Consider the following 12895-nt stretch of genomic DNA (forward strand, 5'->3'; position numbering starts at 1 on the left):
GGCAGTTTCGCCTGTCACACACCAGCCGAGTGCCGTTTCCAGGGCCCTCCAACACAAAGGCACGTGGTTGACATGGTTGAAAAGTACCAGTTTTATTGTAGAGAGTAGGCAAGGTGGAACAAGCCCGGATCAGATGGAAAACATGTCATGACATGGCTCCTCATTGATTTCTCTAACGAGCAACAGGCGTACAGTCACACTGATCCCGGGCTAAATGATCTAGACCAGGTCTGGCTGCTTAAACCACACCACCCCCATACCACATTAACATTATCCAAAATCACTTTAGGACAGTGGTCTTCAACCAGGGGCCCACGACCCCCAGGGGTCCACGGATGTACTGGAGGGGATCTAACATTTCTTTAAATATAAATAATAAATTTATGTTTTTAATTTTATAAAAATGTATTTTAGGCCAAAACATTACATAGAACAAACCACAAAACTCCAAAAAGCCAACACGACCTCTGTTCACTGCTGATGTTTGGTGAGTCCGATCCACTCTACTGACATTAATGACTGTCATGCTGCTTTACAAATTCCTGTAATTATAAACCATAGACCGAAATCACGTAACTTCTCTGTAACATACAGGAATCTGAACAATTTACTACCGGTTCGGACTCAAACTCTCAGTACCCCGCAAAGCCATGCCCCTAGAACAATAAAAATGTTTCTATTAAACGTCAGGTCACTAACTAACAAGTCATTTTTAGTTAATGTGCTTATTCGTACCCATAAACTGGATTTCTCCCTATTGACTGAGACCTGGCTGGACAGAAAGGGCACAGTCGCACTCATTGAGACAACACCTCCTAATATCAAATTCATCGAAACCACTAGAGCTGATAAGAGAGGCGGTGGAATAGCTGCTGTCTTCTCTGATATCTATTCCTGCAAGGAAATCCTCCTCAGAGAATTCACATCTTTTGAACACCTTGCTATATCTATAAACTGCAGTGCCCCAATTTTAATCACTGTCTATCAGCCACCAAAATGTAAATGTGGCTTACTTGATGAATTCTCTGAGCTACTGTCCAAGGTCTAATTAGGTGTAATTATCTCAGGTGATTTTAATATTCATGTTGACAATCAAATAGACCTGATGCTTAACACTTCATTAGCCTATTGGAGGCATTTGACCTCACTCAGCATGTTTCTGGACCCACCCACAATAAGGGGCACACTGTACACTGGACTTCACTGTAACCTGTGTCATGGATGTCGCTATTTCAGATCACTGTTGCATATTCTTTGACGTGTCTGCTCTTCCTGTACAACAGAACAATTAAAAAACGTATCATTAACAATAAAACCATTGAAACCTTTAAGAGAATTGTAAATGAGTTACCGCTGTTCATGGCATCATCAACTGAGGATCCTGTGAACAACTTCAACCCCAAAATACAAAATATCATTGATAACATTGCATCCGTTAAAACAAAAAACATAGAAAAACAAAAAGGCCCCTGGAGAAATGGAGCGGTTGTTAGGCAGCTTAAGATTGAGTGTCGTCAGGAACGAAAATGGAGACAAGAAAAACTTGTGGTTCATCATGAAATTTACAAGGATAGACTCAATCAATACAATATAGAAATTAAACAGGCCAGTCTTTCTTCTCTAAAATCATTAATAAAAATATCAACAATAGTAGAGTGCTCTTCTCCACTGTTTATCGACCTATTAATCCACCATTTACAACCCTGTCAGAGATGCTCTCCACTGAAAAATGTGAGGAGCTACATTTTTCAGGAACAAAATTATAGCTATCAGACAGAATATTAGTGTCTCAACATCCAGAAATGAACCTACCCTCCAGTTCTCCAGTAATATGACTGCTGCCATGTCTCACTTTGTCCCCTGAGACAAAGAAACTGGACAATATTGTTTGTCAGCTCAGGTCCTCCACCTACTGCCTGGACCCTCTCCCTACCACATTTTTTAAAACAGTTTTTAACTGCCTAGCATATGAGGAATTAGAGATTTGAGATTTGATTTGCTCTCTTCAATCAGGTAATTTCCTGCAGCATTTAATACAGCTGCCATTAAACCACTCCTGAAGAAGAGCAATCTCAATGCAACAGTTATTGCCAACTACAGGCCCATTTCCAACCTGCCATTGCTCAGCAAAATACTTAAAAACAGTTTATCTTCAGCTTAACAACTATCTAACCTCAAACAGCCTCTTAGACACTTATCAATCTGGCTTTCGACCTCACCATAGCACATAAGCAGCACTTATTAAAATTCTGAATGATCTGCACATAAACACTGATGCTAAAAAAACGATCTGTTCTTCTGCTCCTGGATCTCAGTGCTGCCTTTGACACTGTTGACCATCAGATTTTATTAGCGAGATTAAAAAAATGGGTCGGCCTATCCAGCCTGGTTCTAAACTGGTTCAAAACCTACCTACAGGACAGGTAGTTCTTTGTGTCCATTGGTGATTTTGTGTCGAACAAGGTGGATATTACACGTGGAGGGCCTCAAGGATCAATTCTGGGCCCATTATTGTTTAACCTCTATATGCTCCCACTTGCACATATTGTAAAGAAACAAAATAAATTACCATAATTATGCAGATGATTTACAACTGTACATATCCCTATCTCCTGATGACCTACTCCCCATACACTCCCTCACTCAGTGTATCAATGATAATAATGCATGGATGCCAAATAACTTTTTACAACTGAACAAAGACAAAACAGAAATACTCATCTTTGGTGCAAGGGCTCAAAGACAGAGAATTGCTGCTCATCTCAGTTTTCTGTCCCAGGAGAGCAATAATAAAACCAAAAATCTGGGTGTAATCATAGACGGCAATCTAAATTTAAAGAGCCATATCAATAACATCACAAAATCAGCCCTCTACCATCTAAAAAACGTTTGAAATTTCTTTTAAATAACCAGCTGACAACTATGTCCTTTTTTTATTTTATTTACTTTCTTATTCATTTTTTATTATAAATTTTTTTATTATAATTATTATTATTATTATTATTATTATTATTATTTTATTTTAATAGTATTTCTTTGTTAAGCACATTGTGTTGCACTGGTCTGGAATGTGGTTTATAAATAAAGTGTGACTTGACTTGGCTTGACTGGAACAGCGGTGTTTCCTTATTGATATAAACTTTCTCTGCAATCTACATTCCCAAGTGTTACCTCTTAACATTATGCAATGTCTCATAGAATATAGATGCAGCAGTAGGGTGTGGCACAGATCTATGCTTTAATATCAGAACCAGATGTTGTTTGTCTGCTTGTTTAAAAGCACCAACGACTCCTTTGTTCGACGTCGAGTCGAAAGATCACTGCCTACCTGTGGTCACCCGGCCATTATTAATTATTAAACTTAAATCAGAAAATCTTCGCTGTGATCACCATTGTGAATTATTTATATCCACACAGAACCTCATCCATAAGCAACACACAATGACAATTGCCGTCACGGACATGTCGATGTCCTGCTTCTAAGGTAAGCAGGGTTCATATTCATTGTTGTAATGGTTATGTCTGTCATCCTTACCTAGAAACTCACACTGTCACAAACCTAAAATTGTAAGAATAAAATTGCATACATAAATGGATAATTCTGCATTTATAATGAGATTGTCTATGATTGGATTAAATACGAGATGATTGGATCATTTGGTGAACACAGAGGGGGAAATTGTACCAGAGTGTCGCATTCTGCATTCTCAGACAATAAGGATGCCAATTTGTGACGGAACGAAGACAACAAGAATAACCATTTGACTCTGTTTTGTTGTCTCGGCCACAAATGGCTCCCCCTTTTCCCCTCTTCTCCTCGCTTCATCTATAAATCCATTTGTCCCCCTTTGATCAGGGCACCCCAAGGAGAATGGGACTCCAAGACAGGAAGGGAAAAACCCACATGGATAATTTGCTATCCATGTAACGTCAAATTCATTAGTAATTGAAGCATACATAAATTGGCGAGGTTACCAATAATGCGCTCTAAATGTGTTAACCTCCATGTTGCCAGGTTGCCAGCTAGGGAAACCACGACATCCATAAGTATTACAATGTCCCCTTTGTGTCTGATATAATCAGACTAAATATTATGATTTATGTTTTTTTTAGACGTGTTAAAATGAGGTTGTTATGTAAAAATGGGGCGCCCCCCCCAACTACAAACAGGATTATAGTTGGCCCCCTCGGCTGACAAGGGATTTCAGCTGAGAAGGAGGGGGGAGAGTGTGCAGACCTAGAGCCAACGTGTATCACTACTGCCTAAGGGAGAGAGATTGCCAGAGATTGCAGAAAAATAACAGAAGGATGAGAGTCAATTAACAGGACAGGCCTCCAACCCTCAGACACAGCGATATGCCCTTCTGCAACCAACCCTAACCCTAACCCTAACCCTAACCCGCCCTAATCAATGATCTACTCCCACGCTCCACAGTACAGGTACAACTCACTTAATGACCTACCTGTTTAACGACCATTTGGACTTTGGACCAGCTCTCCGACCAGTCGGTATTGTGAGCTGCGTACAATACCGCGGCATCTCAGTGTCAAGCATGTTATCGCGCATTACCGTTCTCAGTCTCATTCCGGCAGTATGTCAGTATTCAATACACTAGCGTTCGCAATCTCCATGCCCCCTGAGCGTGAAATAACGCAGGTCCAATTTGTTTAACGACCTAGTAATAGGAACGTATTGTCGTTATGTGAGGAGTACTCATATAGGAGAACTGACATGGACACACAGGGAACACAGGCTAACACGGAGATCAGGACAAAAGAGTTAATGTTAAGGAAAGAGGAAAACTGACAGCGGGACACGGATGCTGATTTTAAATTTACGGGTGGGGTGTGAGCTATGTGGGTAGGGATGTGGCAGGCGGCTGCGATCTTGCCCGTCATGCCCCTGCAGCAATGTGCTTCTCGTCCTGAAATTTTAATACCACTCATATTGGCTTAGAACACATACACTCGCACATAAATCTTACTCTGAACAACACTTCATCAGACCAGGGTCTGCTGGGCAGGAGGGGTGCAAGTGATTCGGGTTCGACATGCTTGGAGGACTTGCACCCCCACACCCTGCAATTTTAACTGCAATTGCCAACAGCATACACTGAGCACTGGGGTTTTCTTGGGTGGCGGGGCGCTATTGGGTTGGTGTGGGGGTGTGGTTGGCCGGGGTGTGACCGGATAAGCCCCGTGCCGGCTAGGTTTAAGTCCTGGTGGCTTGTGCCTGATGCTGGGTGGTTTCTGGAATGCTGCGACACGGCTGGGCTGCAGAGAGCGCCGTCGGGTGCCTACCAGAGCCCCTAGGAGACTGATCGCTATCATGGGTGTGGGTCGGGGTGCGGCTGTCATCCTTTGCTCTGTGGCGGGTAACCCAGGTGATGGAGGGCCGACATATCTGGCGGCCTGCAGGAGTCGGCGGGGCTGACATCCAGGTGACCTAGGCTGAGGACACTTGGCTACGTAGATGGGCGCTCGGGGCTTGTGGTGGGATGGGCCTTGACCTTACACTTGCGGAAGGGGCGGTTTCGGCAGGGTGTCCGTCTGACAGTGCAGGACCTGGGTGCGGGCCTGCGGTCCATGCCTGGGGTAAGCGGCCCGGGTTCTGTACCTGCGGGGTGCATGTGTGTGCCTCAAGAGTGCAGGGTCTCCTCGCACGTTCCGGAACTGGGTTATGCTTCTCGGGCCGGAGATACATACATAACAGTAGCTGGTGTAATGACGTGACAGTGATCCTACAGCACTGTTCTCCTGATCTGGAATCTTTCTTCATTAACTGCAGACTCTTCTATTGTCCCTGTGAGTTTGTTTCATTCATACTGGTCAGTATTGACATACTACCGCAAGCCAACGTGCAGGGCGCACAGCGCATGCTCGCTGAACAGATATGGTGTGTGGAACGGACAAACCCAGACTCCATAGTTATTGTCCTTGGCGACTTTAACAAAGGAAACCTCAGCCATGAACTCCCCAAATACAGACAGTTTATTAAATGCCCAACAAGAGAGGAGAATACTTTGGACCACTGTTACACCACAGTAAGCAGTGCCAATCACGCCGTCCCCCGAGCTGATTCCTGTATACAGGCAGAAATTAAAGCTGTGCAAACCTGTGGTGAGGACATCAAAGAAGTGGACCAGTGAAGCTGTGGAGTTGTGCTTGGACTGCACCAACTGGAACGTTTTCAGGACTGCTACCAACAGTCTGGATGAGTAAACAGAGACTGTGACATTATACATCAGCTTCTGTGAGGAGAGATGTGTACTCCCACCAGAGTGAGTTACAACAATGACGAACCCTGGTTAACAGCTAAACTTAGACAGCTAAGGTCAGAGAAGGAAGAGGCATATAGGATTAGGGACAGATATCTGTTTAAAGTGTCTAAGTACAGGTTTATCAAAGAGGTGCAATTTGCTAAATGACTGTACTCAAAGACACTCCAACACCAGTTTTCAACCAATGACCCTGCATCTGTCTGGAAAGGGCTTAGACAAATCACGAACCTCAAACCAAACACACCTAGCTCCCTGAACAACTCACGCCTGGCCAACGACCTGAACAACATATACTGTCACTTTGAAAGATAATGGGACAGTCCTGACACAATCCCCTGTGACACCTTCCACTAGCCCCAGCCTTCCAGCTCCACCTCCCCCACCACAGCAGGAGACTGGACCTGTTCACCACTACTCACCTTAGAGTCCCCCCCCCCCCTCCCCACACACCACAGTGATGACTCTTTTGATCCTGAAGAAGGACGTCAACAGCTTTTCAAGGGGCAGAACCTCCGCAAAGCAGTGGGACCAGACTCTGTCTCTCCATCCACCCTGAAGCACTGTGCTGATCAGCTGTCTCCAGTGTTCACAGACATTGTCAACACCTCATTGGAGACATGCCATGTACCAGCCTGCTTTAAATCCTCCACCATCATCCCTGTCCTAAAGAAGTCAAGGACCACAGTCCTGATGATAATAACAAGGTGTGATTATCAAAAGACGATCACAAAATAATACTCAGATAAACCCAATTTGAAAGCCTGGAACCAATAAATGTCGATTTACACAAGATCTAAAGAAAGTTGATAACGCAGTTTTCCCTATAGCTCCTGTCGTCATGGACACCAACTCCATTCTAGCAGCACTGCCAGCAAGTTCCTAATGGTATACAGTAGGGATGCAACGGTACGCGGTATGTTATAGAACCATTCGGTACACCCCCCACACGTGAACCGCAGTATTACATTGTCAAGGTAGTCCACTGGATGCATTTTCGCAGCATACAGGTGTGGGGTGCAGTAAGTGCTGCTTATACTGAATCCACAGCTGCGGCTCCACCTTCCACATCAGTCATGTGGAGTCCGCACGGAGCCGTGCAGAATTTCTCTATTTTTGCGAGAGGTCTATTTTTGGCAACACAAGCCATTTCCATAGAAACAAGACATAAAACTACATAGAAATGTTTTTTTGTGAAGAGAGCAATTAATCAAGGTTTTAAGTCAGAAAATAACCCCCTCAGATGGCCATGTCCCTCTTTATCACAAGCTTATTACGACGGGAGTTGGGTGTATCAGAGTGTGTGGTAAGAGCGTTTGGTTGCTGAGAGCAAAAAAAAAAAAAAATTTTGCTGTTTGTGTGTGTTAATGTTGTATACAGTTTATTAATTATTGTTGTTTTATTTATTTGATACTTTTTAGATGTTGATGTTTGATTGTTGACTGATAGGGTCCCAAGAGAGGAAGTGTGGTATTGCATTAGGAAATCGGGGGTGGCAGAGAAGTACGTAAGAGCGGTACAGGGTATGTATTAGGGCAGTCAGATGGGAGTAAGGTGTGCAGTAGGCATGATGAAGGCATTAAAAGTGGAGGTGGGATTGCATCAGCTCTGAGCACTTTCTTGCTTGCAATGGTGATGGTGACAGGTTAACAGATTAAATCAGGCAGGAGTCTCTTTGGACTATGATGTTCACAGATGACATTGTGATCAGTAAGGACCCCCACCAAAAACATGCACCCATCATCGTCTGACCAGCGATGGACACTTATCACCTGGTCCCCGGGTGCCTCCACGTATGCTGCCCACTGCTCCTGGCTGTGCCCCCGGAGGAAGGACAAGCCAGGATGGGTCAAATGCAGAGGATCCATTTCACCGGCCACCATCAAAGCATGTGCTTGTGTGTGTGTGCAAGCATGTGTTGTAGTGTGGTGTGTTGTGTGACGAATAAATGGTTTCTAATAATAAAACAAGTAAAAATGAGGCTGGTCAGAGTTGTGTGAGTGTGGAGAACGGGGCCGTAGCGTCTGATCAGTGGGCGGAGGGGAGAGCGAATCTGATACAGAGCAACAGGCGGGTAGCCTGGAGGCGGTGAGTACACGGCTGGTTCCCCAGGTAACTAAACATGCCGATCATATGGATTATGATTCTGACTCAGATGACTTATCAGTAACAGACTCACAACCTGTTAGTGGAGATCTGTACAGGCTAGAGGAAGTTAACAAATTTCTTGATGAAACTTTTGGAAAACCTAACTAACTAACCCTAACCCTGACTCAATAAATAAATATGAATGAAAATAATATTTGAATTATCCAGTATCCTGGACACCCCGCCTCCAGTCAGATGAACTTGTGCAAATTATAACAACCCACTGTCAGCATCCTGTCCTGCCTTGGCATTCTGTCTCTCTCTGTCTCCTTCTAGCCCTCTCTGGCTCCCTTTGTCTTTGTGTGTTTCGTGAACTCTCAGTCCTGTCTAAAAGCCTGACTCCCTGCCTGCTCCTGGTTCCTGACTCCCTGCCTGCCCATGGGTCTCGATTCCCTGCCTGTTCTTGGTCACGAGTCCCTGTCTGTTCCTGATTCCCCATCTGTTTCCTGTTCTTGATTCCCTGTCTATCTGCACATTAAACCCTGTACCTAATCCCAAAACCGTGTGTGTCCTGCGTTTGGGTTCATCTGACTGTATTCCTAACACCCACCAATGAACTTGAACCCCCATCTCCCCCTCCCCCCACAGTCATGCATACAGAGTGTTACACTACAGTAGTTATTTATGGCATACTATAAAAAACTTTTTACACCTTCTAACTTTTTTAATTAAAACTTTTTTTCTGAAATATACCGAAACCATACCGTTACCGTGCCCCCAAAACCGTGATACATAATGAACCGTGAGCCCACATTACCGTTGTTTCCCTACTATACAGTATTCGATATTTGCTCTGCATATATCGCCATTCCAATGCATGAAGACACAAGATTTGTTTGCATTCACGTACAGAAGTGAGCAATATGTTTAGCACAGACTGCCAATGGATTTTATTGATTAGTCTATTCGGCAGCAGTCAATACACACCTGTTTAAATTGGCCCCATCTGGTCCGTCTACTCGTTCAAAAAATGTGGATGATATACTGGTAGCGTCCCCAACAGAGTGTGATTGTCTTCAAGACTCCCTTACTGTTCTCACACACCTCGCTGTCTGTGGACACCAAGCATCACTCTACAAGCTTCAGTTTTGTCAACCAGCGTTGAACTATTTGAGAGATGGGTGCAAATACTTAAAGAGTGAAGACAATCAAATACATTTAAAGACCACAGACAAAGCCTGAACTGCTATCCTTTCTGGGTCTTGTGAAATATTGTCGAGCATGGCTGGCGGAATATGCTACCTTGCGCAAAGCTACAGTTAAAGACACTCCTGAAACTTTTCAGTGGACCGAAGACATGAGACATGCCTTCCGCCACATCAAAAATCTCCTTTGCATGGCTACATTATTGGGATTGCCGGATTACAAGCTGCCATTCCATCTGTATGTTGCTGAAGATGGGGTTGTTGCCCCCGCAGTATTGGCACAGACGCATCGACAGTCCAAGACCATTTATATATTACTCCAAAACTTTACCACTGATTGTACAAGGGATGGTCCCCTGTTAGTGGGCCAGAGCAGCTGCTGCTATTATTGTTATAAAATTACAGACTAAAGATCTTGGACACCCAATGGTGCTCAACACATCATACACAATAAATATCATTTTACTCAATATTACTACACAACACATGACAAGTCAGATGTAGTAATTATTAACACATTTTAACAGGTACTCAAAATTGGACTGTTTCATAGCAACACATACAAACCCAGCTTTACACCTCAAAGCATTGTTGCACGGTGTTGAACAAAATGGTGAAGATCTTACACACGATTGCATGGAATTGATTAATTCCACATTCAGTGTACAAACAGGTTTACAACAAACTCCATTAGAGAACAATGGTTTTGTTTTTGTATTGTGATGGATCATCTATGCGTCCAGATGATGAAGCTAACTTATCAGGATATGCAATTGTCGATGACCAGGATCAGTGCGTAGAAGCATATAAATTACCAGTATCTTCGGCACAAGCGGCTGAATTGATAACACTAAGCACTACAGCATTCAGTCTTGCTGAAAACAAAGCAGTAACAACATATACAGATTAAAAATATGCTTTCTCCTTCGCAAATTAGGTCAGTAAAATATGGGAAAATCAATCAAAATCACTGCCGGAAAACCGATTCAACATCATGAATTAGTTAATGACTTATTAAGAGCCATGATGCTACCTTCTCAAATTGCTATAGTGAAGTGCACAAGAGGAAATTCAGGTGTAGCAAAGGGAAATAATCTAGCAGATAGATATGCAAGGAATGCTTTCTCTCTACCTCTCTACCCTGCTAAACCACTTTTCAACATTCCTTTCACTTCTAACGATCTAATCTCCCTCCAAACACAGGCTGCTGAACCTGGAGTAAGAATGTGGGAGAAGAAGGGATGTTGTAAGGATGGTGATGGTTTATGGAAGTTTAGAGATGACAGAACAGCTCTACCGAAATTAATTTATGACCCTCTCATAGTCTATGTACACGGTGTTACTTGTGAATTATAAGGCAGTGACAGACTATATTTCTAAATTGTATTTTACAACTGGATTGGAAAAGCAAGTGCAAGAGAATGAATCCAACGGTTCTGACTTGTGCCAGGTGTTATCCAATATAAATCCACCAAAACATGACCATTTGCCTAAGGACCTTTGCAACAATTGAAGATCGATTTTACACATATGCCAAAAGTTAGAGGATATTCAGATGTTCTAGTATTTGTCGATAGGTTTACAAAATGACCAGAAGTGTTTCCCACTCAGAAAGAAAATACACAAACTTTGATTAAGTGCTTAATGGAACATGTTATGCCTAGATTTGGAATACCTGCAGGCATTGATTCTGATAATGGAACACCATTTACTTCTCAAGTGACCAAACAACTGGCAGCGGCATTAGGGATTAATTCGACTTTTCATATTTCCTACAATCCAAAAACTTCAGGGCAAGAACGCACAAATAGGACAAAAGACAAACAAATAAAAATACAGCAGACAAAACAAATAACTTGGCCAGAGGCATTGCCACTAACTTCTCGCTTGTCACCACATGAAGTACTAATGGGTCTTCTGTTCTCTTTGGGCATTCTGGTGAATGAGGAACCAGTGGTGGATCTGACACAATTACAAAAAATGCAACAAAGCTATGTTCAACATCTGTTCTCTTCTGTCTCTAAGTATTCTAAGCAGGTGACAGATCTTTGTCCCTTCCCAGCTGAGAAGCCTATGCACACCTTTCAATCAGGTGACAATGCCCTGGTTCAGGGTCTGAAGCCAATAGTAAGAGAACCACGCTACGGACCACTGACGCAGGTCTTACTGGTGACCAGGACTGCCATCCAGGTCAAAGGTCAACCGCAATGTTTCCACGCGACCAGGATCAAGTCGGCCCCACCAGCGACCTCATCAAGGGAGGGACAGCTCGATCGGGATGAAATCGAAAAGATAAGCATGGAATGAAAAGAGAGTGTGACTTCTATCTCACTAGTTGCATGTTAATGTTCGGGGCTATGGCATGTTGTGTGATAGTGCTTTTACTAACCAGCACAATTTATGATCATGAGAACAAGATGAGTGAAGCTGAAAATGATGATAAAACTGAAAAAAAGAGGAGATTGAGAACGGGGTTTTGCTCCTTTGAGCTACTATTTGGCAGGGGACCTCGTGGGGTGCTCGACTTGATTAAAGACAACTGGCATGAAGGCCCCAGCACCGGTAAAAATTAGGTCAAGTACGTCCTGGACCTGAGAGAAAAGCTACAGGCGTTAGGGCAGGAAGCACGGGAGAACTTGCTCCAGGCCCAGAAACGTCAAAGGCCACCTGTATGACCGGGGGGCACGGTTAAGACAATTCTCAATGGAAGACAAGATGTTAGTACTGCTCTCAATGTCCAGCTCGAAATTACTGGCGAAGTGGCAAGGGCCCTTCGTGGTCACACGACGCATGGGGGAGATCGATTATGAAGTCAAACGGACAGACGGGGAGGGGGGGCGCCCAAATTTAGCACTTAAACCTCCGAAAATAATGGAGGGAAGGTGTGGCCGCACTGGCCACAGAGATGATTGAGAGGGACGAGTTGAGGCCAGAGGTTCCAAAACCGGCAGATCGCACAGCGGCCCTGTTAAGTGACAATCTCTCTCCCGGCCAGAGTGCGGATGTTGCGCCGCTTTGCCGACGTGTTCTCTCCCCTGCCCGGCCGTATGCCCCTCATAATCCACCATGTGGAGACAACCCCGTGGGTGAAGGTGCCCTCCCGGCCATATTGTTAGCCCGAAAACAAATAAAAAATAGTGGACATGGGGGTAATATGGGAATCTACGAGCAAATGGTCCAGCTGCATAGTGCTAGTGGAGAGGCATGCTCCTGATGGCTGCGTCCGTCGGTGTTTGATTAATTGGAAGTCGCTTTGGAAAAAAGCGTCTGCTAAATGTCATATAATAATTTAAAGTGGAGGTGGGATTGCATCAAGGACCAGAT

The 12895-nt window shown here is 43.9% G+C and overlaps 1 protein-coding gene across 1 annotated transcript in view; it reads right to left on the minus strand.

Annotated features, from left to right (window-relative positions):
• Nucleotides 1-12895, minus strand: part of ythdc2 (YTH domain containing 2) — a gene marked incomplete at its 5' end in the record, with an annotated part of 141088 nt that overhangs the window by 57038 nt on the left and 71155 nt on the right. The gene's annotated exons all lie outside the window — the stretch shown is intronic.

Source organism: Zeus faber, assembly GCF_960531495.2.
Source record: "Zeus faber genome assembly, chromosome: 17".
Lineage (NCBI taxonomy): Eukaryota > Metazoa > Chordata > Actinopteri > Zeiformes > Zeidae > Zeus > Zeus faber.